The 7629-nt window shown below is 31.5% G+C and overlaps 1 protein-coding gene across 4 annotated transcripts in view; it reads right to left on the bottom strand.

Annotated features, from left to right (window-relative positions):
- LOC106472310 (zinc finger protein 271-like) overlaps positions 1 to 6258 on the bottom strand; it is a 40175-nt gene extending 33917 nt beyond the window's left edge. For 2 of the 4 annotated variants that reach the window (XM_013932944.2, XM_022400920.1), the window contains exons 1-2: positions 6139 to 6242; positions 4669 to 4815 (exon numbers count right to left, since the gene is read on the bottom strand). The gene's annotated coding sequence lies outside the window, so the exon portion shown is untranslated. Of the gene's footprint in view, positions 1 to 4668; positions 4830 to 6138 lie in introns of all 4 variants that reach the window. The other 2 variants (XM_022400919.1, XM_022400918.1) reach the window with 2 other exon arrangements.
- Positions 6259 to 7629: the final 1371 nt, after the last annotated feature.

The raw sequence follows: 7629 nt of genomic DNA, 5'->3' as shown, positions 1-7629 counted from the left end.
TGAGTTATAGAGCAAAATTAGCATGAGATATAAGTCTCCGTGTTAACAGATTGGGATCTTTTTGAATTTTTGTGACCTTGAACCTCCAAAAACTAATCACTTATAAGTTGGGTCATAGTCCAAATGTATACCAACTTTGATTTTTTACTTGCAGCCACCCTTTTTCTCTATAAGGAACGTGCCCATCTTGAATATTTAAGAATTTGTTTTTAAAATTTTTCCACATTTTATCAGTATCTCCAACTAATTCAGTTGCCTAATTCACGTTACATAATTCTTGTCTCATTTCCTCATAATCTGCTTTTTTGAAATTTGGAACTAAAATCTCAAAGTTCTTTATTTCCACATGCAGTAAAACATCAAATCTGCTTGAGCAATGATCACTTTCACTCAAACATTTCCCAACCTCTACCTTATCAACCATTTCTTTATTAGAAGTTAACAATAAATCTAAAATAGCATAATTATAACCTCATTGACAACTGAATTCTTTATCTCCCTGGAGAGTTTCCCATTAGTTTCATCTTGTGGTCTATAAAAAATTCCAATAAAAAGCCTTCTCGCTTTATAACCACCAACAGAAACCCAAACACGTTCAACGTCATTGCTATTAGCTTTGGTATCCTCAACTTGAACAGGCTGTAACTCACATTTTATGTGTAAAGCCACTCCTCCCCCTCTTTTTAGTATTCTATCCCAATTAAACAACTTATAAATGTCTACACTTAACTAGGTTTCAGTTATTTCCATTATATTAAAACCTTCTGTTCCAAGCATGTATTATATTTATAATACATCTAGCAATACAATAACAACATTTTGGCTTACTATTAAAACTACTTTTGTACCTTGTTCCCACACTATACCCCTCTCTACATCTTATTTTTCCTTTGTTATTCTGGCAATCTTCAGTATCTTATACTCGGTTAAAGTTTCCTTTACAAATAAGTTAATAACCCTTGCAAACAAGGCAGCCCCTGGCCTATTTTCATGTAAACCATCCATTCCAAAAAGATAGTTTAAACTCAACTTACGTATTGGGAAATTTGGAATAAACAAATTGATAGGATAGCTAAAGTAATGGGGAGATAGAAAAAAACAAAAGATTCAGAGCATAAAAAGTTAGGTAATAGTTTTAAAGATAAGTTTCTTAAAACTTAAGATAAACATAGTAGATTCAAGAATAAGCTGAAATGCTATTATTTTAATGTTATGAGTACTTAGAAAAAAATGGATGAGTTAAAGGCCGGGCTCAAGTTGAAATAGAAAAAATTTTGATATGTTGGGAATTACTGAAACTTGGTTAGATTTGTAGATCATTAAGAGTAGGACTTGTTCTGAAATTCTAAGTTAAGTTATTTAACAGTTACAGATTTTTTTAAATAGGGTTGGATGGCTATATAAGGGATAAGTTACCACCTTTGGGATCGGAGGCATAAAAGTGCTAGTCAAGAAGTTGAATCACATGGGTTACAATCGGAGGCTTTAAATTCATAATTGCTATAAGCCACTTGATTAGGCATATGAGGTAAATGAGAAATTGTAAACGTTGTTATTAGTAAGAATACTGATATAATAACTATTGGAGACTTTAATTTTAGACACATTAACTAAAATTGTATGGAGTCAAATGGTGATATAGAAATATTTCTTGGTATGGTTCAAGATGATTTACTATACCAAATGGACAGAAAGCCAACAGAGATGGTATTTTAGATTTATTTTTAGTCACTAATGAGGATATGGGTGCAAGAGTTAAAGTGGAGAACATCTAGGAAAGAGTGATCATTACATAATTAAGTTTGATGTTTTGCTACATGTTGAGATGAAGAGAAATAAAATTTCTAATTCCTAGTTATCAAAAACCCTATTTTGAGGCTATGAGACAAAATTTATCATTAGTAAATTGGAGTAATGAATAAAAAGGTGATAAGGAACATATTCTGGAGATTTTAAAAAATATATTCCTTTTAATTCAAGATAAGCATATTGCCAAAAAGAGAAAAAGGATAACAGGGAAGATCAAAACTAACTGGTTTACTAAAAACATAATTTGGAAAATTTACACAACTATACAAAAGACAGGGATTTGGTTTAAAAAAGAAATCACGGAAATGTAAAAGGGCTTACAGCTGGCTTGAAATGTTAAACCACACAGCAAGTTTAACTATAAACAAAGTAAGCAAAATATTAAAATGTAGATTGGCCAATTAAAGGATAGTGATGGCATGGTTTTTGTGAAAACTGCAAGATGACCAAGTTTTCAAGTGTTCTTTCCTGTTTTTACAAGAGAGGATGTCAGCAATATTCCTGATGCTCAGCATTGTAAAGTGAAATGTTAAAACTGAACTGAATTATGTACATATTAACCTCTATTGATAAGTAGAAAAACTGATAAAGCACCAGTCAGCAAAGGGTTTCCCAGAGCTTTTAAGGAGGCAAAAATCAGGTGTTTGAGCCTCTTTAATTTCTAGTAGATTACAGACATTGGGTAAGTGAATGAGGATTTTACACTTATTAATGGTACTTATTTTTAAAGGGAGTGATAACAGTTATCCTGGAGATTGGTGAACTAGTCTTATTTCTGTAATTGAAAAAATCTATAGTGTGATACAAAAAGCTTTACAAAATCATGTATTGAAATATGTTACCATAAATGAAAGCCAACATGGATTCAACAAATAGAAATCTTCCCTTACTCATTCTTTTTTGAGGATGTTACTTCTTACCTGCATGATGGAATGGGTGTGGCGTTGATGTTTTAGATTTTCAAACAGCTTTTAATGAAGAGCCACACAAGAGATTCTTACAAAATCACACTGGTAGGGAGTTAAGGAAAGACACATTAATTAGAGTGTACATCTAGGTTGATTAGATGGGAGAAAGCAAAAGTCAAACTGGGCCCTTATTATTAGTGGAGTGCCTCAGGGGTCAGTACTTAGGCCTTCGTTTTTCTTATTTACATTAATGATATTAAACTCTGGGATACTGCTAGCTGTATTGAAGATGATGAGGTATTACAGGATCAACTGGTAAGTTGTTGAAATAGTTGGTAAGTGACCTTTAATTTAACAAATTCAAGGTAATACATTTCAGCTACCATAAGTTGGATCACATTTTTAGCATATGTGGACTCACTTACTAAGATGATCGAAGAAAAAAATCTTGGCATAGTGATATGTATGTCACTCATGCCATCAAAGCAGTGATTTTTTGCTAATAATAGAACTAATAAAACTTAAGAGTATATTTACAGATATACTGATAACAAGTTTAAAAAGGTAATTCCAGAAATCACTAGCTAGACCTCACTTAGAACATTATGTACAGTTTTGGTCACCTTATCCAAAAAAATAAAATAAAAGGATATTGTCTTATTGGAAAGGGTTCAAATGAGGGCTACCAGGATTACACCTGAACGTAAGGTTATCTTATAGCTTAAGATCTCTAACTTATTTTCTCTTTAGAAAAGAAGGATAAGTGGTGTAATGGTTATTCAAGTTTAAATAATTATTCAGGAGATTGAGAGGATAAACTTCTCTTATTTCTTTGTGCTATATTCTGAAGAAAAAGCCTGGAACAAATTTTAAAATTGTAAAAAAACAAGCTTGGCTCCAGTTAGGACATTTTTACTTTTCTAACAAGGTGATTGACTTGTAGAACAAGTTACAATTAGCAAAGTGAAAGCCAGCACTTCATAGGAGTTTAAGAGGGAAGTAATGATTTCCTGAAAAATAAAGGGTGAGTTTAATTTCTCAAGGGAGGGTGTGAAATAAAAGAACTGTAGTAAACTTAATTATGCAATGAAACTTTTTTCACAAATATTTCTCCACTTTAACTCTTGCAATCACATCTTCGTTAATAGATAAAAGTCAATCTAAAATTGTATTTCCTCCGGTTGGCTCTCTGACCATTTGGTATAGAAATCTTGAATTAATAGTATGTCTCCCAATGTGTCTAAAATTAGATTCCCATAATTGTTGTATTAGTATCCTTATTAGTGACAAGCTTGATCTTATTATACAATTTCAAATTGAAATTATCTGTATGATCAGGTGGTTGAAAACAATTGTGAATTAAAAAACTTTCTGCCCTTAAAATCCCTCACTGTAAGCCCATACAGATTCAACTTCTTGACTACCATTTCTGTGTTCATTCCCAACAGGATGTAACTAATTGCTTATATAAAGAACCACCCTTTTTTAAAAAATTCTATCATTATCAAGTAACTCATCTTAAGCTAAAAACCTCTATAGTATGTCCTTATACTTTTCACACCCACTTAAATATTTCAAGCTTTTTTACAATGACTCCCAAATCTTTTTCACTCAAAAATGCAAAGTATTTGGATTACCCAAACTAATTTTCTTAAGTAGAAAGTCCCTTCAAGATAAATCAAAGTACATGTTTTGGAAATTATTGAAAATGAAAAGATAAAACAAGAATAAAGCAATAAATTTTCATCATTATTACCTCATTAGATCATAAGCGAGATGACAAGCCATTCAGCACAACAAGTTCACACCTCATCCAAAAAAATGAAATTACATTGTCTCTTTTACATCTATGTACTTATGCAATAAAATGTTTTTAAGAAATTCAAAAACAAAAAAGTAGTTTATACAAATGTTATTTTGTGAAAAGATATGATGAACTTAAATTTCAAACCTAAATCAAGATCCCTCTAATTCTTCTACTCTCCAGAGACAATAAATCCAAAACTTTAAGCTGTTCCACAAACCTCAAAAATTGTAAATCAGTCAAGTGTCATTGCAATAACTCTTCTGTGCATTCTCTCCACCATGCTATCTTTTTCTATAGTAAGGAAACTAAAGCTGTACATTATACTGTAAATGAAATCTTACCAGATTGAAATAGCTTCCTTATTTTTAAAGTCAAAATTGTCTATGCTTATGTTCTTATGTATTAATGGTTACAAAATGTGGAAGGAATACAATTTTTGTTTTATTTAGTTTTGTATATAAAATATATATGCATTAAATGTTGAGTATAATTGTAAGGAACTCGTATGTGATTTCTGCTAATTGTTAATTGATAGTAAACAATACAATTATAAAGAAAAACCAGTAACAATTAAGAAAGTATTGATACTGTCAATGTCAATACAAATAACTTTATTTTTTGATTAAGATATTTTTATACTTGTATATATTTTAGGGATGAAACAACTTCCTTATTCTTAACTTCAAAATCTCTATAAATAGATTCAAGAACATTAACAGTGAAAAATCACTTGAATAGTATAAGTTATAACTTACATTTAGATTTGGCATCTTTATGTGATTATATTTATTACTGCCAATGTCTTATTAGGATCAATAGTTGTGATTTTTGTAGTATAGAACACAGAACCTGGTTTCTTACTTTTAATACTAATATTATTAATTGTTTTTTAACACAAACAATGCATAAGTAAGCCTCAGAAAAATCAGTTTTACTCAATTACTTTTAGCACCATGGATGGGTATAATGAGAGAATTAGAAAGAAAAAAAAAGTTAAAAACCTACACCTATATGTCATTAATCTTATAATTTATATTGTACTTTTGACAGTTTGTAGTCCAATAGCTTAAATAATTTCTTATGCTAACCTCGTTTAAATTTAATAATAAACAATAAATTAAAATGTCGACTTCAAATTCAATCTATTACTTTGCAGACCTTCATCACAGAATTAAACTTATCAGTTACAGTTTAAGTGAAGAACTAAAGACAGTGAGAAAAAATGTTAACTTAAAATTACATACGTTCGTAAGCCATTTGGTTTTGTAAAACTACTACTACTAGTAATAGTTTCGTTTAAGTCTAAGTAAATCTTTGTATCATCATGTGTGGTTTATTCAACATTTATAAATATTTCACGTTTCTGTCATGGTACTGTTTAACATTACGAGTATCATTATACAGTCTACTCTAGGACTTGAAAATGACTTATTTAAGTTATTAAGGAGGCTCGTTTACGCTAAATAATTAATAATTTCGAATAAAAGTTAAAACCTAAAATTATTTGAAACTTGGCAAATCATAATCGTAGCTTGGTAGTTCCAACTTTTAGTTCTAAAGCACAAAACAATGCTCAAAATCCAAACTTAAGGTGCATAAACTATAAGTTATTACCATGAAATCACATATCAGCTCTGTTATTTAAAATAAGTTAGTAAATTTTCCTTATTTCTTGTATTTTTAAAGAAAATTTTAGATAGAACTATAAGTTTCACCCTTCAAACATACACGCGCGTCCTCTACCAATGAAAAATTACTAATATCAACATGGTCTAATATTAAATTTGTAGCTCAAATGTATATAATAAATCATATAACTATAAAATAATTTACTGTTTGTTTAGGGCAGACCTACAGAATGGGTTGTCTGACCTCTGTTGAAAAAACTGAGATAGAACGCAAAAATAATAATTTTAGAGTGATAAAAATTGTTTAAGATGTGTAAAAGATAGTATAATTAGATATAAAACACGACAAATTATGGTAATATTATTGACGTTTCGGGCCTTTGTTTGTTCGTTTTTGAATTTCGCGCAAAGCTTCACGAAGGCTATCTGCGCTAGCCGTCCCTAATTTAGCAGTGTAAGACTAGAGGGAAGGCAGCTAGTCATCACCATCCACCGCCAACTCTTGGGCTACTCTTTTACCAACGAATAGTGGGATTCACCGCACTTATAACGCCCCTACGTCTGAAAGGACGAGCATGTTTGGCGGGACGGGGATTCGAACCCGCGACCCTCAGATTGCGAGTCGAGCGCCCTAACCACCTGGCCATGCCGGGCCCTCTGAGCCTTAAACCCTTCTTCAAAAAACTTAAGTTTCAAAAACCAGTGCTCTGTTACCGCGAATAATCATACTCTGAATTTTAGAGTTGTAAGTCCTTAAACCTACCGCTTCTCCACCAGAGAACTATAATCTAACACTTCATTCTACTTATCTGTGTGTTTTTGAAAGACAAAAATAATAATAATTAAGGGCTGTTATATCCATAATGAAAGTTATAAAATATCGTATTACTATTATGGATCAAATGCATGTGATATCACAAAATATTCCACCTTTCCTACTTCTGATGCTCATTAATATGGAAGTACTACCTGTATAATCTCACATCTTGTAATGTCACATCCAGGTTTGACTCGAATTTTATGAATTGTTGAATTCATGGCATTAAGCTAGCATATTTTTTATTCAGATGCACGAGAGTTCTACCAACAGTTAATCTACCAGGAAATGCTGGAGCGTTTGATTCTGTTATGGTCCACTCACTAGATTTTAATTTTAAAAAATATCCTAATATGAGTATTTCACTTCTTATTGGTACAAGGACTGCTCTTTTTGTAGTGACGGGAAGTTTAACCTCTAGTGTAGTAACTGTATTTAACGCACTGAGATTTTGTGGTCATACACTGCGAAGCTATTTAAAGCTAACCTAACCTCACATCCATGTCTCTGCATGAAGTTAGTTCCTATTATGCACTCTTACCCACACATCATGTGGCATAGAGATGTTTCTTGCAGTAAGAGCTACTTCTAACTTTCCACTTGCAGGAACTTTGTATTCACTTGCTGTATATATCACTCCCTTTTCTTCCTTCACTATGG

This window comes from Limulus polyphemus, unplaced genomic scaffold, assembly GCF_000517525.1.
Source record: "Limulus polyphemus unplaced genomic scaffold, Limulus_polyphemus-2.1.2 Scaffold5238, whole genome shotgun sequence".
NCBI lineage: Eukaryota > Metazoa > Arthropoda > Merostomata > Xiphosura > Limulidae > Limulus > Limulus polyphemus.
This window is presented reverse-complemented; position numbering and strand designations above follow the sequence as displayed.